Raw genomic sequence first — 24,772 nt, 5'->3', positions numbered from 1 at the left:
TCTTTTCTTCCTGAGTATAGGAAAATACGAAAACACTCACGAAAATCATATCCATGGTATTTTTACACGAGATTAATCGTACTTTATTAGAATGAATTTTAATGGCTAAACTGTATGTGTGCAGCAGTTTTTTTTTATAGCAAATCCGCATCTGGATATCTGCACGAAAACCGAGATATATGAAACATCTGATCTTAATGGTGTAAATTCGTAGACTTACCATTGTCTCAGAAGGGGACCTAATGGGTAGGAATAAATGTTACGAATTTTACGATAAAGAATATTCGTAAGCAAGGTTATCAGGTGATGTGAAGCTAAGGAACAGAGCAAACTGGTGAGGACACCGAGAAGGGCCAAATCACGCCCCCAATGCAAACCCAAAGTAAAACTAATAGTTGAGAAAGGCTCTAAACTCCGTCGCAATGAAAGTGGACATTTTTTCCTGATAATCTTCACAATAAAGTAACCAATAATTTGAACCAAAGATTAGATTATTCCGGCCACACCTCAAAATCAAGAGCTGATTTTATGAGAAAGGTGACAGCGGTTCCATTCAACCACGTACATGTCCCTCCACATTCAGCTCTCTCGGTCTATTGTACCTTTTGGTCTGTTTAAAAATGGTCTCGTAGGTTTACGTCTACGTAGGTGATTGGAGGGCGTTTGTGTAAAAACAAAATAAGAGGTTTAAGACTGAACCCGCCATCCATCGTAGAAACTTGTTACAAAGGATATTACGGTGTCTTACAATGATTCATAATTACAGCCGACTTGAGCACGACAGACGACAGAGAAAATACTTCCAAAAGCATATTCACGAGGCTCAGAAAACGTTTTGATAAAATACAATTAACCGAAATTCCACAGAAATGCGTAAACAAATTATTTTGGTGGAATACGCATTTCTATAGAGTTAGTGCCTGTTTAATCATGTTTTGCAGTACTTTATAATGTTATAAAGACCATATCTGCTTATAAAGCTATTAATTTTTATACCACACACTTTGTTTGTTTCGATGCGAAGTCATATTTAGCTATCACCGGGGAATAGAATGCCTGATTTTTGTGTTGTAATTCCGTACGCTTACCGCTAGCTCATCGGAAAGTTACAAATGCTGTAAAGGCAAAAATGAAAACCACTTACATATATATATATATATATATCGTTTTTAATAAATAAGTAGCAATACGTGCAAGGGAGTTCCCAACAGTTCTTTAAAACCTAATATTTAAGAACACGGTATTATTATTATTATTATTGTATAAAGTTTTAAATAAAATATTAGCAGTATAATGCAAACAGTTTAAAAGAATATTTCTTAGAACACCACGAAACTATAGGTGTATTTTCAAAATAATATTTTTTTTTTAGTTTCGCGAAAGCTACACGAGGGCTATCTGTGCTAGCCGTCCCTAATATAGCAGTGTAAGACTAGAGGGAAGGCAGCTAGTCATCACCAGCCACCGCCAACTCTTGGGCTACTCTTTTACCAACGAATGTTTGGTACGACCGGGATTCGAACCCGCGCCCCTTGGATTATGAGTCGAACTCCTTAACACACTTGGCCGTGCCGGGCCAATTATTTTAATTTTTAGAGTACAACTGAAAACATAAAAAAGAAGGTATTTTTAAACCGAGAACACATTTATTACTAGGCTACATTTATAAGTAACATAGCCAGAACGTTGAAAAGTTAGAATATGATTATAAAATACTACAATTGCACTTATTAATAATCAAAGGAGCGCAATAAGATAATGTTTGTGTCTTTAATTCACGAGCAGTTAAATTTACATAGAAAAAACCAAAACAAATAGAAAAATAACTTATGTATGCTATTATTTTGCAAATATTAGCTTAAGCCATAAAGAACCGAATAAAAGTGTTTTTATTAATAAAGAGAAGGCCAAACGTAACGCCGGTTCTTGTTACGTTCTACTAAAAGAAGTGTCTTTGTTTCCATTTCTAGTGTTTCAACGTTCTTGTTTTTAACTTAAGTACTACAGAAACTTTAAAGTTTATTAAAAATAGTGCGTTGACCATAATATCATAGTATCTACACTGAATTGTTTTCAGTTAATTAGCCCATGGAAACTACGTTCATAGAGCAATGTGTATACTACTTTTCAGAAAATAATGAGGTGCTCCAAATCTCAAAGAATACCTTTCTGTTTAAATATTTGCATCTACTCACGTACCCGGTGCATTAAGTACGTATAGAGATGTTGCAGTATGGATCGGCAGAACACTTGTCTTTCTGTGTATCTTTCCTTTTTATTTTCAGATTGTTTATCATACCTAGAGAAAACTCAATGATAAAGTCAGTCGACTCGAACCTTGAATTATACTGAATCTCCACGATATCTTATAGAAAAGTGACTGAAAATTAATTTCGCAAGTGTCAATAAAGATATATATTAGTATAAAGTGTTTTATTTAGGTATGCATGACATATACTGGGGTGGATAGCTTATATATTAAAAAGATTTTTAAACTAAATGAGTGTTTCGTAAGTATTTTGTTTTAAGTGTTGTATAAAGTTAGTAAGTATTTTGTTTTAAGTGTGGTATAAAGTTAGTAAGTATTTTGTGTTAAGTGTTATATAAAGTTAGTACGTATTTTAAGTGTTATATAAAGCTAGTAAGTATTTTGTTTTAAGTGTTATATAAAGTTAGTACGTATTTTGTTTTAAATGTGGTATAAAGTTAGTAAGTATTTTGTTTTAAGTGTTATATAAAGTTAGTACGTATTTTAAGTGTTATATAAAGCTAGTAAGTATTTTGTTTTAAGTGTTATATAAAGGGTGTACGGTAAACAAGGACACCTAGAACATACAAATAAACAAGAGAGAAAAGTTCCGAAAAATGTCACGACTCATTGAATTAGTTAAAATTATAGTTTATAAGTTGCTATCTTGTTTCCCTTTACTACATTTCATGTACAAACTTGTAAAGTTAAAGAGCGAGCTTTAATCAATTTTCTTAGACAAGAAACGGTGTTTTTAGTTGTTTTCTTTTTTTAATTTCGCGCAAAGCTACACAAGGGCCATTTGCGCTAGCCGTCTCTAATTTCACAGTGTATAACTAGAGGGAAGACAGCTAGTGATCACCACCCAACATCAACTCTTGGGCTACTCATTTACCAACAAATAGTGGGATTGACCGTAACTTTATAACGCCTCCCCCGTCTGAAAGGGCAAGCATGTTTGGTGTGAAGGGGATTCAAACCTGCGATTCTCGGATTACGAGTCGAGTGCCTTAACCACCTGGCCATGCAGGGCCTTATCGAAATATGTAAATCCCTCCAATATGAACTACAAATTTTGAAATACAGAAACCTTCATATTGTTCGTAAATTCTATTGTTCTTTCCATTTTTATTGTTGTTATACCATACTGGTTTCTAACGCTTCCATAATTGCAATGTAGCTACTACATTCATACAAAGAAAAAATACACAACGATTGGCTGTTCACTCCATCTACTTGCTTGACGTCAGTCGTTTAAACTTGTGTTGCTCCTCCCAACAAGGAATTATTAGAATTACAATTTTCTAATACTGAATGTTGTGAATTATCGATAATACATATACAGACTAATGTATTCCCAATAGGAACAAAAATATGTATGCTTCATAATAATACTGAACTGTGGTGAAATACAAGTCAGTCTTATGATCATTACTGTTTAATTTCTGTCACAAATGATTATTCTGTGTTTTATTTCACATTCAGCTATGTCATGAAACCCGTTTCGCCACTGAGAGATTCGTGTGAAATTTGAAAAAAAAAAAAAAAAATGGATTAGAGCCAAAACGTAAACAAAGGAGCAGACGACAAATTATGGGCCTTGGGTTGTTGTAGGTAATTTGCAAGTTCAATATACATAACAGAACCACAGTGGTTTAGTTACAAACAACGATATCTCAACAGGTAAATTTATATTGACTGTTCTTATTGTCTGTTAAACTGAACTATCGCTATAAACAATGACCCCTTCCATACTCATTTGGCCTTGTTATGAATTTGTCCGATAGGGCAAAATATGACTGAAAGAAGGTAGGTTAATATAAAAGTGTTAATTATTATTGATTAGAGTAGGATTAAGTGTTACTGCTAATTAGCTGTTCTCTAATTCATTGCAAAATTTCTACTTTATAGTGAGCCCACAGTGCAAATAACTGCATTCTACGTTTATGGAGGCGCTGTTTAGAGCGTTTACTTTTTGTTCATTCTTCACTGTATTTACTGTTTTTATTTTTTTAAAATATTCTTAAGCAGTTCATTTATCTTCTGGTTTATTCACAGATGAAATATCATAGCTTAAGTGTTTATTCTTTTTTCAAACAGTGCTTTTAAACTCATTAGAACCTAGTTTGATTTTGTAGTTGACATTTTCCAGAGGGGTAATGAAATATTAACGTCGTTTGTAAAGTAGTTTTGCCACAGGAAGAGGAAATATAAATGTTCACTTGAGATGAAAAGGTGTCTTTGTGAATAAAATATAAATAAATAAATTACATTTTAAAATTTAATTGGATACTTTATATCAAAAGTTGATTTTCGTAATATTTTCTGTTCTATACTGATGTATCAAGCAGTATATTTCTCGGATCCTTACTTTTGAATATTAAATGAGCTGAAAGCTCAACAGCTTTAAGCAAAGTTAGGTTTCACGTAAACGGGCCCACAATCGTTGTTTAATACTTGTAACGTAGGTAAATTAACATTACGTGTGTGCTTTCTTCTAGCAAAACTTCATCGAGCTATCTGCTGTGCCCACCGAGGAGAGTCGAAACCCTGATTTTAGCGTTGTAAATCCATAAACTTACCGCTGTCACAGCGGGAAACAGTTTTAAAAAAAGTCTCCCATAACGAGTTATTTTAAAACTGCTTTTATTTTCTAATGACTAAGTTAATACTAAAACATGAGTGAAACGTTTTCTTTTCACGGCCTCAATATTTGAACCCTGAGATATTCGTTTCACAACAGCAATTATAATCCTAAACTTACATCTTTTACTCACTGTTACAGACTCTGTCTTTACATATGATAAATCTGTATATTCACGTTTAAATATGTCCCAATTAAAACACTTCTTCCGTCGGAAAAATATTTGTGAAATATATTTTTATTCTAAGAAAGTTATTAGAATCTTCCACTATGCAAAAAGTGATTAAAACATGGTAAAGGTTTATAACATATATAGGAATTCCCCCGTGTAAGAAAAATAAATAATAATATAAAAATTATAATAATACACTTTTTCTAATAATTAAATAAAGTGGTGCGCGGGAAGAAATTGATAAAAATTGGATTTTCCCATTTTATAATCTGGCGGTTACATCGAATTTAGTGACCTTGTGAGGTTTAGTCAGCTTAAACCAGAAAACAAAAACTGAATAGAAGGACAATAGTGCTATAATAAGGAAAATACTGAAGAAACTATAAGTGTAGCATACTGTCGTGATTAAATTTAGTTTTCAAGAACATAGAAATTGGTTTGTTTTAAATTTCACGCAGAACTATACGAGGGCTATCTGCGCTAGCCGTCCCTAATTTAGCAGTGTAAGACTAGAGGGAAGACAGTTGGCATCACCACCCACCACCAATTCTTGGGCTATTTTTTTACCAACGAATAGTGGGATTGACCGTCATATTATAACGCCCCCACGGCTGAAAGGGCGAGTACGTTTGGTGTGACGGAGAATCCACGACCAACAACTAATGTAAAACGCATTTCTCGGAAGATAATATTTTGAAAAGTCACCTACCAAAAGAAGTTTTTGTAGTTTCGCTTGATTCTAAAAATTGAAAGTGGTTATTCCAAAAAGAGTAGCTGTAGATGCTGATAAAGAAGGACCACTATAATGGATGAACCGTCTGCAAATCCGGCACGTGCCAGAGTTTCGTTTTCCCATGGAACCGTGTGAAAAAACGGCTTCATGAAAAGACAAATCGTTGTTGACATCAAAGATGACGACTAGAACTAGTCGACAAGGTAGCTAAAAATTCTGTATCTCGGGCTCTATTCGTAACTCGTGACATTACTTATGTCAAAGTCTGAGGTGCAATGGTCTGACGTTTCGCCTTATTAGCCTTGTATTAGCCTTCAGATTGTGACTTTATTGTAGAATATATGAAGTTGAAGAATGACAACGGAAACATCTTAGAACTGTGCAATAACTAGGAATCATAAAAATAGTTTACATATATCAACGCTTTGGAATAGATTGTTTGTTTGTTTTTTGAATTTCGTGCAAAGCTACACGAGAGCTACCGTGTTTCTCCGATAACAAGACCTACCCATAAAATAAGACCTAGTGTGATTTTTGGGGATAGTTTTAATATAAGCCCTACCCTTAAAATAAGCCCTAGTTAAGAGTGGCAGGAAGAGGAAAGAAATAAAAAAAAATTAATTTATTAATTAGTTTAATCGTTAGTTAATTAGTTTGTTTAAGTATTAATCAGTTAGTTTAATCGTTTAATAATAGTTTATTTTAAATGGTTAGTTTAATAGTTTTACTTTGTAACTTCATTTTTTTAATATATCAAAATAAGACATTCCCCGAAAATAAGTCCTAGTGTCATAGTTTGGAGTGAAAATTAACATAAGCCCTGTCTTATTTTCGGAGAAACACGGTATCTGCGCAAGCCGTCCCTATTTTAACAGTGTAAGACTAGAGGGTAGGCAGCTAGTCATCACCACCCACCGCCAACTCTTGGGCTACTCTTTTACCAACGAATAGTGGAATTGACTGTAACTTTATAACGCACCCACGGCTGAAAGGGCGAGTCTGTTTGGTGTGACGGGGATTCGAACCCCGCGACCCTCGGATTACGAGTCGAACACCTTAACCCACCTGGCCATGCCGGGCTTTTGAAATAGAAAAGGAAATAATATATATTTATCAAAAGAAATATTAGGGGTAGAGTTAACAGTTTTTCTTCATGAGAAAAATCTCCATGAAAAATCTTAACCCTTACGATTTATTTTCATTAACAAGTATTCCAATATTATTAAATTTATTCAGTACTATTCACCCTTTAACGTATATGACGAATGGTAAATATTTTCTGTCCAGTTAAGAGCATTTTTTTACATTTTTTTCTATCAGCTATAGTATCTACCACATATTTGTTTTTCCGAAATAAAAGACTATTGCTGCAAAATGAACACTTGAGACACACGGTATTCGTTCTTAATAGCACTTTATTCAACACGGGTCTGTTGGCCAGGACAGACACCCAAAAGCTCATCTATAATTTAAAGCTTCTGGCTACGTGCAGGACAGTTAGCAGGTAGCATCTGTCATCTTTAACTAAATAATGAGAATCACTGTTACTGTAATGTTCCCCCGTAAAAGATTCTCCGTCACATCAAACGTACTCCCCTTTCAGCCGTGGGGGCGTTATAATGTGACTGTCAATCCCACTATTCGTTGGTAAAAGAGTAGCCCCAAAGTTGGCGGTGGGTGGTGATGACTAGCTGCCTTCCTACATGACATGTTTGTTGTCAGTGATTGTAGTGACCAGTGTGGCCCCTGAATTCGAAATTCTTCCAAACGAGGATGAAAATATTACAAAGTTAACATTGCATTTAACTTTTGATGTATATACTTTACAAAAAACATAATGAAAACGATAAAAGTCGCTTGCTTTAGATTGATGTTTTAAATATAACTTTTGGCCTTTTTATCACTACAGCCGCTGGAAGTTAGTTTAGCACGAGTCGATCGCAATTATCTTTTAACTAATTAAAAGTAAATATTTTAAGCGCCATTTAAAATTTCGAGCTGCGTGAAACTTTGTTTTTTTTGTGTTTTATTTTTTGATAAACGTCACATTCCGTTGCTACGCTACGAAAACCATACCATGCAATACTAATGTCAACATAAACAGTGGAAAGTTGTGAATGGCAGATTGTCACGTAGCGTGTATGGTATGCACAGTAAAGTTTCTCTTGGCCTACAGTCCACTAAAAAAAACTATGTATGACATGCTTCTCTGCCTATGGGAACGTGGACACTTGGATTCGCACACTACAAGAAAACAACAAAAAACACATTTAGAGATCTGCGTATACGATATTTTATGGACATTTCGCGATGTTGTGCGTGTACTTATGCAGGTGTTCTGTAGAAAGGCTCGTTAAAGGGCCATATCCCTTTAGCCATCTAGTAACTTCGAAATTTATTAATTAGGTTGAGAGAAGCTCGTTGTTTACAAGTGTAAAAGTTTGACATTATCATTATGAATATCTTTGGTTTGTTAGAAGTTTTACAATTCTCCTTTTTAATGTTTTTAATTACCTTCCAGATGCATGCAATATCCAAAACTATAACTTTATCAAATCTTTATTGCGCCAGCTGCAAATTTAACGGATACCGCTTGTGGTTTATCTTCGGATCACCTGCAGTCTATGGTTATTTGGAAACATTGTTAGAATCGCGAATAAAACTTTTGTGTTGTTGCTTTTTAACCTCTTTAAGCCATCTGCTAATGTTTCGTTATATATGAAACATCGCTAAGGTCATTGAAAATTCTTACTACCACGACGCCTTTATGAGTTCAGCAGTTTACATTTCTATTCTAATTTCCTTTGTAGTGTTGTCAGTTTTGCAGTTATTAGATATTTGATTTTCTGAACCCATATGCAACTTTAAAAATTGTTACTCTTGAAATATCCTCTGAACTATCTATTAGTTTTATGGCTATTACGTTTTCCAATATCTTTTAGATGAAAATTTTAATGTTTTTAGTTTTACTAGAATTTGCTGCACGCGATTTATTGAAACAAAATTAAAACCGTACGAAAACCAAATAAGAAAAGTGCAAACACTTTAAAATTAAGATCTCTGATAGTGTGAAATATATTAAGTTCATTAACAAACAAATAAGTTCTGCTGGATCTTACTAAATAGTTAGTTATATAGCGACAAGTGTTAACAATTGGATTCCGAGATATTAGACGGGTTTGAGAATTTCTGAAGTTCAGTAGTCAGTTATGAATACATTTACATTCTTTATATTTCAAAACTTAACTAGTTTAAAATCATGATATAAACAAAATAAATAATGATTATCCTATAAAGTCACGGACTTGATTAAGGTGTTGGTTTGATTTGAATTTCGGGCAAAGCTACTCAAGTGCTATCTGCGCTAGCCATCCCTAATTTTGTAGTGTAAGGCTAGAGGGAAGGCAGCTAGTCATCACCACCCACCGCTAACTCTTGGATTATTCTTTTACCAAGGAATAGTGGGATTGACCATCACAATATAACGTCCCCATGGCTGAAAGGACGAGCATATTTGGTGTTACGGAGATTCGAACCCGCGACCCTCAGATTACAAGTCGAACGCCTTAACTCACCTGGCCATACCGGGCCTCTTGATTAAGGTTGTATAATTTGAATTTTTCGCAGAGCTATGAGTATGGTGTGTGTTACTTACAGTGTGATTTCATGTTTACATAGAAGTTTCAAGAACAAGCAGCATTATTGTCACTAATTTATTATCGTGATTTATATAGTCAACAAGGTGCTTAAACTATTAAGAACAAACATGAGGCCTAATCTATCATTCGATTTACCACTTGTCACCGAGTTATACCAGTATCGAAGAATTACGCCCTTTATCAATAGCTATTGACAAGGGCAAATCTAAAACACAAGAATGGGCTTCAACTAGTAATGGTGTGTAGGTTATGTTTATGATGGTTTAGACGTGTTTGCCTAACCAAAGTAAGTTAATATTAAGCTTTCTCTCGTTTTTTTTCGATTTAGAGTTGTTCAGGGTTAGCGATAAGGGCTGGAACTTCTCAAAACTGGTATAACTCAGTCAACAGCGATAACTCCGCATAATACATGAGAGTTTATATTTAGTTTCAGTTTCTTTCTTGCATGGTCATTGCTCTGACACTGGAATTATATTTATAGCCTGATTATTTTGAATGAGAATAAGAAAATGAATATCAAATCCGAAATTAATTATCCAATTTTGATGTCGTTTATATGCGAACAAGAAGAGACACGAATGAAGCTGCGTGTTATGATGTTGTTTTTATTCTAATGTACCAATGATTTATTAAGGCAATAGAAGAAAAACGAAATATTCTGTTGTCGTAATTAGTCTCTTTCTATCCATAGCTATAAACTTTAAAACTAAAAGTAAAATATAAAAATAATACATTTTACAATAATAACGATTTGAACGTTATTATTGATGTTTAAAACTCAGTGTAGCGAGACCGCTTTACGCTAAAACCGCGTTTCCTTCTCACAATTTATCTAAGGGTGTTAATAAAATACGTCATAATCTTCAATAAAATCATCATGTGATGTCAAAAACGTGGTTAAAAAATTTATTGTTCAAGATTTCGTGTCACACCATATCAATAAGAAATATAATTTTGCATGTGACATCTGTAATTCAAAATTCTAAAATTAATTGTATTTTATTATTTAAGTTTTTCTATGTTAAATCTTATGCTACATTCACTAATAAAGAAAGTATCTTAAAAAGAATTCATTGGATGGTTCTTTGTAATGAAGATCACAAAGGATTTAAGAATGGTCCTTTGTATTAATATTCATAAAGGATCTAAGGAAAGGCCTTTTTATGAAGATCATAAAGGATCTAAAGATGGTCAGTTATTGCAATGAAGATCATTAAAGATATAAGGTTGGTTTTTTGTAGTGAAGAAAATTAAGAACCTAAAGATGGTTGTTTGTAATGAAGATAATAAAGGATCTAAAGATGGTCCTTTGTAATGAGGAACATTAAGGATGTAAAGATGGTCATTTGTAATGAGGAACATTAAGAATCTAAGAAGTTTTGTATTCTGCAATTGACAAAATGAGTAGAAAACAACCACAGTAGCTTACTTCGAATGTATACCACGAAGTGATGAATACTGGATAAAATAATAATGGAAAACTGTTGAAAAGAGAAATTTGGTTATATATCTATACCACGAATCTTATGAAAAATATGTTGATTGGTAACGAAAGCCTCAGTTGAATCCATATCAATAACTTTAAGAAAGGTGTGCAAAAAAACAACGGAAAATTGCTGAAACTAGAACTCCATTGAAATAAACACTACGCTCTCCATGTATGTATGACCTACGAATTTTGTGCAGTGTTAAAAACAGAAAACAGTTACATGTTAATTTCTTTAAAATCTAAATCACTTTCAGATGGAATCAAACAGAAAACCATCAAAGTAACACTTTCCTCACAATCTTTACAACTTTAACCAGGAAACTTACCATAAGGTTACGAATGGAAAATATTAATTGAAAGACAAAGTGGCGAAGAAGATGCCGTTAAAGTGTGAAAACGGCTTTCTTACCGAGAATAAACAACTTCTTTGTATTAAATATTTTTCACAATCACTCAAAAAGTACACAAGTCAGGTGTGATTTATTGGTTAGAGTGCTAAGACCGTGAATGCAAATATTTAATATCTGCGGTCTGTTGCTACAAAAAAAAAAAAGCAAATCGCACTTTGAAGCTCTGGGTATTGTATAAAAATGATGGTCAAATCCAACTATTTGACAAGATAAGAATAGTACAAGAGTGTCGGTGGATGATATTAGATTGCCTCCCATCTGGTCTCTTACTGAAAGTTAGGGACGACTATGCACATCTAATTAATTCATTGTGTAGCTTTGCACAAACTTTTTTAAAAACAAGTACAGCGCTAAGTCTACTGATTTAAAATCTGAGGTTCAATTCCCCTCGGTGGACTCAGCAGATAGCCCTATGTAGCTTTGCTATAAGAAGCTCACATTTTTGAAACTAACCGTTTCCCGCTACACCATGTTCATTATACTGAAAGAGCTTATTAGCAGCCGCACAGTAGATAGCAAAACAATTGGGAAGCCTATCAGATACTGCATGACAGTAGTGTATATATAATAATAAAACAGGTATAAGTCCATTATCTTTGTTATCTGTAAGACAAATAAATACAAGTTTGAATCCATGTTGAGATTATTTGTGATTGTAAAAGATTATCCAATAGGATTGTTCCTATATTATTTGTCTGCAGCGGTGCTATCACTTACTACAATATCACAACAACAAAACAGTGACGTCGTGTTGTAAAGTCATGCGCAGTGATAACAATGAGAGCAACAGCTAAATTACTGGAGTGTTCAATTTCACATCTAAAAGTCAGTACTCCCAACAGGTGGCCCGGCAAGGCCAGGTGGGTTAAGGCGTTCGATTCGTAATTTGAGGGCCGCGGGTTCGAATTCCCGTCGCACTAAACATGTTCGCCCTTTCAGCCATTCGGGCGTTATAATGTGACCATCAATCCCACTATTCGTTGGTAAAGGAGTAGCCCAACAGTTGGCGGTGGGTGGTGATGACTAGCTGCCTTCCATGTAGTCTTACACTGCTAAATTATGGAAAGCTAGCGCAGATAGCTCTCGTGTAAATTTGCGCGAAATTCAAACCGAAGAGTTAGTTAGTCATTGAAAGTAATTTAAGCTAAGACGACTAATGATGATACCTCTTTAATGGCTGAATACTCTTAAGACTTGCGATTAATTATTTTATTACATTTCGATACAGATCTCTGATATTGGATAAAAATGCAATTCTAACACTCACAGAACAAAAAAATGTAAATTGAATTTTTTTTTAGTGTGTTTGATATTCAGCTGGACAGTGTATTTCCTTTTCTTTCCAGGTGTTGCTGCTATTGGGTTTCTTTCTTCCTGAACTGAAAGGGAAAATTCTACCTAATGGCATAGAAAAAAAAGAATTGGAACCAACATTCGAGAACCACGTAAGTTACAATAAAAACATCTATAAAGTGCCATCTATCGGGTAACATGTGATATATTTTCTGAACGTTGTTCATGTGCTTCACGTATAGATCTTAGAAACAAATGGTCATATCGTACACAGTATGTATTATGTATACACAAGATGTGAGTTCCACATGATACCGATTTTCTTACCGCGTTTAACTTTTGTTTTCCTGAGAAAGGTATTGTGTAGCGGTTATGTCACTCTATAAGAAGTGGACTACACAAGATAATATCCATATTTATTGATATACTACTTTATGCATGCAAAGAACAACACCTGTATTTACTCATATAATAACTTATGTATGCACAAAACAGTAATAAAATAATAAAAATCCTACTTCAAAATAACTAGAAGTGACATAGCGGTTTATAAACGGATCCAGGACAATGTCTCACCTCCATGATTACTAAATCTCGCTTGTAAACAAACTAACTTTTGATGTTGCATTCCTATTCATAAATACAGACTTTTGAAAATTTTGGCATTACTTTATAATTATAATTATAAGACTTGATTGCGGTAAACAGATGAAGTCGACCATCAAATTTTTCTCTACTTTTTACAAGTATTCAAGAAGATTTTGAAAGATGTTTCAGTTGTGGGCAATTGCTGTAAGTCTTTCTTTACCTGATTTGAATCATCATATATTTTGTTTTGTTTTCAGACAAAATTATTTTTTGTATAAGTATGTATTTTGTATTTTTAATAATTTTTTGGAAATTTTTAGTATCTTGTATTCGACTGAAAAATGTGGTTTGTTTTGAATTTCGCGCAAAGCTACACGAGGGCTATCTGTGCTAGCCGTCCCTAATTTAGCAGTGTAAGACTAGAGGGAAGGCAGTTAGTCATCACCACCCATCGCCAACACTTGGGCTACTTTTTTACAGATGAATAGTGGGATTGACCATCACGTTATAGCCCCCTCCCCAACGGCTGAAAGGGCGAGGTGTGACTGATATTCTGACCCGCGACCCTCGCATTACAAGTAGAATGCCTTAACCACCTGGTCAATCCTAGCCCCCTGAAAAATGTGTTTGACAACTGTGTTATTGAAATTGAGATATTTCTTTCTAACGAGACCTCAATTTTATGCAACAAAATGGCGAACTGTTTACGACAATATGCAACTTCTCATCTTGAAAAATACAAGCTATAATTATCAAATTACCTTCCTAACTAGATTCTCCCTTTGAAAGAAACACAATTTCAAGATATCTTCAAAGAAGCAATAAAAATAAATAAAAAGGTACACTGTATGAAAAATATTTAGGTGAAGCATTGTTGTTGTTTTTTAAGTACACTTTTAGATCGTAGCTCTGTCATCTGATGATTGCTTTAACATCTAATTTAATTTTTCGTCTCAAAAGATCAAACCACTTAGATTGATGCATTTTACCATTTCCAAGGTCTTGTACGCTAATTTGTTCTAATCCTGCTTAAATAAGTTTCAATGTGAGGGTGAGCATCTAAAGAAACTGATGAATAATAAAACCGAATCTGATACACGTACAGCCATGCTTGGTATACAACTAATAGAAAAGGAAAGTATCGTAGATTAATTTGATCTAATTCCACCTAAAAGCTGTTTAGGTTTCCTTCTTTTAACTGAATTAGTGAGCTGTACGGAGTAATGCTATAACAACACTCTTTTGTATTCGCTGCAAAAACGCAAAAGGTTTCACTTTAAGAAGGCTTGGTATGGCCCAGTGGTTCGAGCACTTGACTTGCAGTCTGTGGTTCGCGAATTCAAATCTCGTCATCGATGATGCTCACTATTTTCCGCCATTGGGGACGTTATAATACTGTGATTAATTTCCCATTTATTTGGTAGAAGCGTAGTTTAGTAGCTGGCATTGAACGGTTTTAACTAGCTGCCTTTTCTCTAAATTAGCGTCGACTAGCTACTCAGCTTTACGCGAAATTTAACAAATAAATATTTAATAGTTTTATAGCAATGTTTTTCGCCACGGGTCTGCATGAGACACTGATATTAGTTTAGTGCAAGTTTGATTATTTCAATCAACACGCTTTTCAGAGAGTCCAGCTATATTGTAAGACTCTTAATTGATCTATCTTTTCAACCTCAAACCACTGCCCTGCGGATCTAAAGACTGCTTCACCACAATCTGTTCTTGACATTTTCACATTTTCTGAAACTTTCTTTAGGGGTTTTAGAAAATTAAATTAAAATTGATTTGCCTTTCAGTTTTTTTCTTCAGGAACTTAAATCAAGGAACTTGTACTTTACGTGTAGATCTGAATGAAATTTTTTCTGTTGAGTAACTAGAAATAACAACTGTACTCTTGCAATATCATTATGTACAAATTATTTTTGTAAAAAAAAATCGTTCATAACGAATATTTTCTGTTTGCTGCTTGTTTCCTTGTGTTAGAGCCAAACTACACCGCCTCCGCCACGGGAAGAGAACTCCTAATTTTAAAGTTATAAACCTTCAAGCATACTGTTGAACTACCAGCAGACATCGTTTCATATAAATAGAAGGAAACTTGATCCTTTAATTAAACTCTTAAAAACAACAACAAAGTAACAGCTTTATCTTCGCGAAATTGTGAAAAGAATAGTTATAAATAATAGCATTAAAATAAATAAGTGATGTTGCATTAATTCAGATTTTAATTATGATTTATAGAGGACTTAAATAGAATTGATAACAAATACACTTCACTGACTAGGTTTGGTTTAATCACACCATAAAATTTATATTACATTGCTCATAAAATTTATGAAATATATAATGTATCTACCACTAACATATCTGTTGCATTCCATCCGGCCTGAGGAGCCATGGTACTAGACGAAATATCCTTGTCGGCACAGACTATGGTAAATACAACTTAGTTGATATTATTATACGTTTGTTTGTATGATCTTAGGTAAGTTAATTAAAAGCTTTACCATTGTATAATTGACAAAACTATGATTGTAACAGCATTATCTTCATGAAATCATTAAAAAATGAGAGTAGAAGCTTTATCTTGATATAACTGTTTAGAAAAATAGGATTGTAATAGCATTATCTTTACGAAATTGTTAAACAATTGCAGTAGCAACAGCCCCCCAGTGGCTCAGCGGTATGTCTGCGGACTTACAACGGTAAAAACCGGGTTTCGAAAACCCTGGTGGGCAGAGCACGGGCGGCCCATTGAGTAGCTTTGTGCTTAATTCAAACCAACAACAGCAGCAACATTACCTTCAAATAATTGTTTAAAAACCATTATTGTAGCAATTTATCTTCACGAAATTATTAAACAGTGTTTGGAATCTGAAGGGCCGTCGTGTGATTTCATTATTCCTCCCGACGGTGGGAATATTGCTTTCATTTCCTATGTGTTGAAATTTTTTTCATATGATTTTGATCTAATTCGGTACAAAAGTTTAAGGTATCTCAAAGATCAAGTGATTGACTTTTGGTTAACGTATCTCGTAGGTCAACAAGTTTTGATACAAGGATAACAAACTGGGATTTTGCTAATGGTCAAAACTCGAGAATGAATAGGAGAAGTAAAAGGATTTTAACCTACATTTTTGAGAGTGAGAAATTATCTAGTGCATGATTTTAGGTTGGTTACATCACAAGCGAAAAGCTTTGGGGGGGTTGTTTACTCTCTGATTGCACTTTAACTTTTTATTGTAGCAACACTTCTAGTGGTTAGAACCTCACGTTTGTCCTGGAGTAATAATTTTAGTGGATTATTTGGGTGTTTATATAATGAAATTGACATATATTTACGCTTTCTCTGAAATAAACATTTTGGTGAATAATTTGGGTGTTTCAGTAATAACATTATTATTTTTGACGTTTAAGAATCCCACGTTTTTTCTGCAGTAAAACGTTTAGTAGATATTTTGAGTGTTTGAGTAGTGAATTGATTGTGGAGATGAAATTTTGAGTAGGTCAATATGGCTACGTACCAGGCTGAAATTAATGTATAAGGATAAGCAAGTTACCTGGATGGACTTATGGAATCAGTCCAGTGAAAACTTTTTAAAATGGATGATTTACACTGAAGTAGGAAAGTGTCTGGCATGTTTGCAAAAGCTTTAACTCAGCTTTAAGGGAAATTTAAAACTAGGTCTAGATAGTGGTGAAGGTAAGGATAAAGTAAATGAAACAAAACTGAGATGTGGAGGAACGTTTAGCATAGGAACTGAATATGAAAGTAGTAATAAAAATAGGCTTAATTGTTACTACTGTTATGATAGAAGTATGAGAAATAAAACAGATGACTTTATGGCACTGATGGGAATAACTGAAATATTGTTAAATATAGACGAGTTTCATCACAGAAATTTATATGAAATACATAGTTGTAGGTTATTTAATAGGAACATAGTAGTAAATAGAGGGGAAGTGACTGTATGTAAAGTGTGAGTTACATTCTGTTGAAGTTGAGAATATTAAGAATAATAACAAGGAGCTTGAAATTAGTGAGAAACTGAAACCATTTGGGTTTCTGTTAGTGGATATCAAGTGGAAAACCTCTTAGTTGAAATTATTACAGACTACAGATGATACTGATAAAATTAGTGAGAAACTGAAACCATTTGGGTTTCTGTTAGTGGATATCAAGTGGAAAACCTCTTAGTTGAAATTATTACAGACTACAGATGATACTGATAAAATTAGTGAGAAACTGAAACCATTTGGGTTTCTGTTAGTGGATATCAAGTGGAAAACCTCTTAGTTGGAATTGCTACAGACTACAGATGATACTGATAAAATTAGTGAGAAACTGAAACCATTTTGGTTTCTGTTAGTGGATATCAAGTGGAAAACCTCTTAGATGGAATTGTTACAGACCATAGATGATACTGATAAAATTAGTGAGAAACTGAAACCATTTGGGTTTCTGTTAATGGATATCAAGTGGAAAACCTCTTAGTTGGAATTGTTACAGACTACAGATGATACTGATAAAATTAGTGAGAAACTGAAACCATTTGGGTTTCTGTTAGTGGATATCAAGTGGAAAACCTCTTAGTTGGAATTGTTACAGACTACAGATGATACTGATAAAATTAGTGAGAAACTGAAACCATTTGGGTTTCTGTTAATGGATATCAAGTGGAAAACCTCTTAGTTGGAATTGTTACAGACTACAGATGATACTGATAAAATTAGTGAGAAACTTTAAAGTTATATTAAGATTTCAGCTGTTAATGAAGTCAAAATTATGGGTAATTTTAATTTCGGAAATATTGATTGTTAACGTTAGAATCAATCCATGAAGGAGAAAGACTTCAGGAAACTGTTCAAGGTGGATTTCTTCACCAGTTAGTCAAGGAACCTACTATAAATAATATTATTTTAGCTTTATTGCTCACTTCTAATAAAACAATTGAGAGATTGGAAATTGAGGAACAAGTAGGTACAAGTGACCATTAATTTATCAGTTTTGATGGTTTTTCTTGCATATAGAAATCAGGAATAATGATATTTTGATTCCAGATTTTTTTCAAAAAACTTGTAAATGGATGCAACATTAATTATCAGTTGTGGATTTAGAAGTTGAGTTATTTGGAGACTCTGGGCAAATGTGGAGAAGGATTAAAGAAAATTGTTTTCAAAACTAAAATATTCGTTAGAAAAAAAGGGTACTTGGAATGTAAAGAAAGCAGGTTGGCCCACAAAGGGTATGACAGATAAAATTAAAGAAAACTATCACAATATGAGCAATTTAAATTCACTAACACGATGGAAGATCGAGAAAGAATGTATGAAAAAATGAGACTGAAAACATAAAAAATAACACTAAGAATTTTTTTAAAAGTACGTTAGGTTTAAAATATGTATCTGATAATTATGAAATTGTTAGGATATTAAATTATACTTTTTCTTCAGTTTTTACTACTCAAGACTTAAATCATATTCCCATCTTGAACAACTGGTAGGTATAAACAACGTTGAACAAGATAATTGCATAAGTTCTAAGTTTATTAAAATAAAATTTAAGAGGTTAAAGAATGATAAGGCTCCAGGACCAGAAAATATTTCCCCAAGAGTTTCAAAGGAGGTCAAGGATTGGATCTGTGAGCCACTTGTCGTCACAATTTTTGTAAGTTCTTGAATAGTAGACAAGTAACAACAGATTGGAAATTAGCTAATGTCACTCCTGTCTTCAAGAGAGGTGATAGAAGGTGTCCCAGTAATTATAGGCGTATTAGTCTCACATCGGTTGTGGGAAAAGTTTTTGAAATTGTGATGAAAGATACTTTACAAAGTCATTTAACAAAGTTTAGAAATGTATTTGATAGTCATCGTGGTTTCAATAAGAAAAAATCTTGATTTACAAATCATTTAACATGCTTTTAGCATATCTGGATTTTCAAAAAGCATTTGACAAAGTGCTACAAAAAAGTTGCAAAGAGACTTAACTCTACAGATGAGAGAGATTAATGAGCTAACTGAATGGAAGAGTGGCTTAATGGAGGAAAGGGGCAGAGGGTTGTTATGAATAGAGTTCAGTCAAACTGGATTAATGTTGCATGTGGGGTACATCAGGGGGCAGCTTAAGACCATTCCTCTTTTTGATTTATATTAATGACATAAATGAAGGAATAGTCAACAAGTTACTCACATTTACTGATAATATCGAGGTCTTGGATGTTTCTGGCAGTGAAGAGGATGCTGTTGCTTTACAAAAGAATTTAGATCATTGTGTGAGTTGGGCAAGAAAATGGCAGGTGTGTTTTAATTGTGACAAATGCAAGATATTGCGTGTGGGTTATCATAATTTGAATTATAAGTACAATAGGGGTGGGAATAACGTTAAGAGTGTCATGAGAAAAAGGATCTTTGTGTGGTAGTTGATCAGTCTTTTAAGCCATCCAATCAGTGTGTTGTTGCTAGTGGAAAGACAAATAAGATTTTAGGTTGTATCTGCAGAAATATTGAATACAAGTCTAAAGAGGTTATTATTTCATTGTATGGGTCATAGGTTAGGCCAAATTTGGAACATTGTGTTCGGTCTTAAGTTCCATACTTAGGAAAAACATTGAATTGTTGGAAATGGTTCAGAGGAAGGTCACTGGATTTCCATATGGTTGTCATATGAGGAGAGATTAAGATTCTTAAAATTGTTATTTCTTTGAAAAAGCAGAAATACAAGGGATCTGATTGAAGGTTTAAGATTGTAAAAGGAATTGATAATGTTGATGCATCAACATTTTTCATGCTTAACAGCAGAAATTATAAAACTAGAGGACACAAATATATAGATTTAGGTAAGGTAGAAACTGTCTTGAGCAAAGACAATTTCATTTTTCAAGTGGAGTGGTTGGCCTATGGAATGAGTTACCTTTCGATGTTGCAGAGTCAGTAAATTTGAGTGAATTAAAAAACAGCTTGATAGATATATTAATGAATTATTAAGGGTAGGTTTTATTTTTTAATCTAATAATTTTAGTTTAATTCAGAGGATGGGACAGCTGAGATGAACCAACAGGTCACTTATTGTCCATAGACATTACATTATGTTATTATTACTTTTGATATCGTAGAAAACCACACTTACTATGTAGTAAAACATTTAGTGTTTATTTTTTGGTACCTAAGAGCCATGATACGTGATTTTTTAGTAATAAATTTAGTGGTTATTTTGTGTGTTTGATTAATAACGGTATTCGTCTCAACTTGTAAGAAGTCCATGTTTGTAATATAAGTGCAACCTCATTTAGTTATTTCAACTTTACAGTTATTGATATAAAACTGACAATTCAGTTTATAACCTTACATAACTATCCATCTTCCCTCTAAGGGGTCTCCTGGTGGGACAACAATCAGTCTACAGACTTGCACCCCTAAAATCCGAGGTTAGATTCCCCACGGTAAACATAGGTGGCCTATTGTAGCTTTGCTCTAAATAAACAAACCACGTTAAGAGCCCGATGATAGTTTTGTAATAACATTATTATATGTCGAAATTTTAGACGTTTGGCTGATAGCACTGTACCTACACCCAGTTTCCTATAATCCTCATGGACACTCAGATATTATATCTTCTATATAAATGCCTTATTCAACAAGTGTCGAAACGTAAGTACGTCGTATAAATACAAAATGCGAAGTCTTGCTTATCCAAATTGCATAAATATACGTCATCATTCGTAAAATAATATCGACTAATGATACAAGCTATTTTTATTGCGCACATATGTTCATTTCCTGTCTAAAAAAAGTTGTTTATTTATCTTTAAGCACATTCGGATATCTGTGCTGTGCCCATCACGGATATCGAAACAGTGTTTAGCGTTACAGCATACAGATGTTACCACCAAACCACTAGAGGCCCTTGTAGATTATAAATTTCTATTATTTTAGTTTTTAGTTTCATTATTGGGCGATGATTTTCGGATGGTCAATCACGTAAGTATAATCTACGTGTTTCTATATAGTACATTCTATCAGTGCATTTTATACAAACCGATTATATAGAAATGAAAAAGGAAGGGAGCTAATGTTATGCTGACAATATATGGCAGTCTTCCAAATGACTTCCTAGAAACTAAAGAAACAATAACGTCATGATCCTTACACAGATACACCGTTTCTTTGAGTATGTGATAAGTAAAGGAAATGAGATATTTTTAAGACTCTTGTAGTTAGAAACTTTTTAAAATAAAATGCAATATAAGTTAGTACTGATTCTCTTAAATTACTGAAAACAAAGTGTGTGTGTGTTTTTTCTCATAGCAAAGCCACATCGGGCTATCTGCTTAGCCCACCGAGGGGAATCGAACCCCTGATTGTAGCGTTGTAAATCCGGAGACATACCACTGTACTAGAGGGGGGCCTGAAAACAAAGAAGAGAAAAGAACAAATAAGCGCTGTGACATTTTTGAAACTTCTGCAACAAACTACATAGCAATTGTTTGTTTGTTTGTTTTGGAATTTCGCACAAAGCCACTCGAGGGCTATCTGTGCTAGCCGTCCCTAATTTAGCAGTGTAAGACTAGAGGGAAGGCAGTTAGTCATCACAACCCACCGCCAACTCTTGGGCTACTCTTTTACCAACGATTAGTGGGATTGACCCTAACATTATACGCCCCACGGCTGGGAGGGCGAGCATGTTTAGCACGACGCGGGCACGAACTCGCGACCCTCGGATTACGAGTCGCACGCCTTACGCGCTTGGCCATGCCAGCAATTGTTATTGATGTATGTGTGATATACATTATGTAATCTTTAACAAACTTATAATATGTGTACTAATACTGACGAGATGTTATGGATTATCTTGAGCCGTAGGATAAAGGTTTAACTTTCTTATTCTTGTTAAAGGTTTTCGTTTTAGTGCAAAGCCACACATTGGGCTATCTGTGTTTTGACCCTCCAATAGCACGGTGGTATATCTGTAAACTCACTCCGCTAAAAACCAGGTTTAGATACCCGTGGTGGGCAGAGCATAAATAGTTCATTGTGTAGCTTTGTGCTTGATTAAAAAACGAACAAACAAAAACAAAATCTGTGCTGTGTTCATCGCGGGTTATATCTGATGTGATCAGGTGGTTGGGGTGCTCGACTAGCAAACTAAAGGTCGCGGGTTCGAATCCATGTCTCACCAAACATGTTTGCTTTTCCAGCTCGGAGGTCGTTACAAAGTGACGGTTAATCCCACTATTCATTGGTAAAAAAAAGTAGTCAAGGAGTTTGTGGAGGGTGGTGATGACTAACTATCTTCCCTTTAGTCTTTTGCTACAAATTTATGGATGGATAGTGCAGATACCCCTTGTGTAGCTTTGTGGGAAATTCAAAAAACAAACAAGCAAACCACTGTGAGGAATCAAGCCTTAGATTTTACCATTCTTAGTTTGTAAAGTTATCGTTGATCCACTGGAAAACCTCTTTATTAAACAAATATCTACACATGTTAACGGAAGACCGGTTACAAATTGGGAAACGAAAACTCAAAGAAACAGGAGCTCGGTTCGGGGCAGCAGAGCATCACCTTATACATTTAATGTTCCTATTTTGATCATTTATTGCCTAAACTTCTGCCGTTGCGGAAACATTGACTTCAAATGTTAAAAATAAACTGATCGTTGTCTAACTTGTATTTTAAGTTTACTTAGTCAGAAAATAAAAACTTAAATGAGGAATCAGATGTTTTTATCATGTCAGTTGAGCAAATACTTGTTTTAGTCGTACTAACTTCTACAAATCTGTGCAAGTTTCTGAACATTAGAGCCGTTTGACTGAGTTTTGTTTGGTCGTATTTAAAAGCTGAAATACTCATTGTGGTTAGTTTCAGTTTTGCTTTCAGTGAATAGGGAAGCAGAAATACATCAAATTAGTCTGAATCTTGAAATGGTTACATTCATGATAAATCAAATCAGTGCTATAAAAGTGTGTCGGCTTCTTAAATGGAATAGATTTTATTGATTTTTGTTACGCTTTACTCGTAAATTATTTTCACTGAGCTGTTACTTTAAAATAAAAATCGTCATTTTGTAAAATTGTTTTTGTATTACAACCACCGTAGAAATAAAAACACGAACTGCTGAGACAGAGTTATTCGAACAATAACGTGTAGCAAAAAGAAAGAAAGAAAAAAACAACTATGAAATAAGCTTCATCTCCTGTAATTAAGAGAACCACTGGACAAACGTGGGATCTAACAGGTGTCCATAATTTACGGTTTTCATTTAGACACTCACGCATATGGTCTGATTGTTTCACGTTATACGGACGTTCTACTTAACTGGAGCTTTTACTTTTGCAAGGGGTGTCAACATAGACAAACTATCCATGTTTTAACTAGATGTTTCCGATTATTATCATGAAAATAATAAACAAAACTGCAAGTAAGAAATTACTTAACACACTGAGAGTCACTCCTTAGCTGTTGTGCTAAAAAAATACATCATTTTATATTCTCACCGTCTTATCAAACTCAGCATAAAAACAGCTGACAACTACAAGAACTGTTCAACTATTAATCATCAGTTTAACTCAAATTGCAGAAACACAATTCGTGTGAGCCAGGCCCTTATTTAGATCGATACAACATATGCACTGTCATGACTAACCACTCTGATGGAGAACATAAAAACTGATCCGTTACTTTTTTACAGACTCAGAAAACACTCATGTTCTTCTAATCGATCTACTTCATAATCATCACAAGATAATCTGACTCAGATCTTAAAGCAGTGTAAGTTTCTCTTCTGATCTCCAATTAATATAAGTTTCTCTTCTGATCTCCAACTAATACTAGTGTTTTTGATCGTTGAGTAGAACAAGTTTCTGTTCTGATCTTCAACTAATACGAGTATTTTTTGATCATTGAGTGGGACAAGTTCCTGTACTGATCTTTAACTAATACAAGTGTTTTTGATTATTTGGTAGAGCTAACTTCTATTCTGATATATTAACTGATACGAGTATTTTTTGATCATTGAGTGGGACAAGTTCCTGTTCTGATCTTTAACTAATACAAGTGTTTTTGATTATTTGGTAGAGCTAATTTCTATTCTGATATATTAACTAATACGAGTATTTTTTGATCATTTAGTAGACAAGTTTCTCTTCTGATCTTTAACTAATACAAGTTTGTGTACTTAACTTGTCAGAAAACATTTTATCATTTTCGAGAACTAACACTTTCGGAAAGTCAACAAAACTGATTCCAAACAAATATATTGTACTAATTCTAAGTTTTTGTCCCTTCTGAAAATGAGTGCGAATCTTATTATCTGAGCGCGCATACGCGCACCCTACGTTTTAACGGATGTAAGCATGTATTTGCCCTCGACATACGAACGTTTCGGACTGTAGAACAACAAAAGGTTTTTTTTTTTTTCATGCGACAACTTATTAGTTGGTAAATTTTTCTAGTGAATCAACCAGCGTATAATGGAACAGATAAAATTTGTTTTTAAAGAATTTCGCTTCTTTACGTGATGAAACCGCAATGGAAAAA

At 34.0% G+C, this 24,772-nt stretch overlaps 1 pseudogene across 1 annotated transcript in view; it reads left to right on the top strand.

Annotated features, from left to right (window-relative positions):
* The window catches only part of LOC143241018 (ADAMTS-like protein 1), a 130,790-nt pseudogene that overhangs the window by 51,186 nt on the left and 54,832 nt on the right, over positions 1-24,772 (top strand). The window contains exon 2 of the transcript XR_013022143.1: positions 12,702-12,800. The product of XR_013022143.1 is annotated as an ADAMTS-like protein 1 (transcript). The remainder of the gene's footprint in view (positions 1-12,701; positions 12,801-24,772) is intronic.

The sequence above is a fragment of the Tachypleus tridentatus genome, chromosome 13 (genome assembly GCF_004210375.1).
Source record: "Tachypleus tridentatus isolate NWPU-2018 chromosome 13, ASM421037v1, whole genome shotgun sequence".
In the NCBI taxonomy this organism is placed as follows: domain Eukaryota; kingdom Metazoa; phylum Arthropoda; class Merostomata; order Xiphosura; family Limulidae; genus Tachypleus; species Tachypleus tridentatus.
The sequence above is the reverse complement of the archived record's forward strand: the minus strand, read 5'-3'. Positions and strand labels throughout refer to the sequence as shown.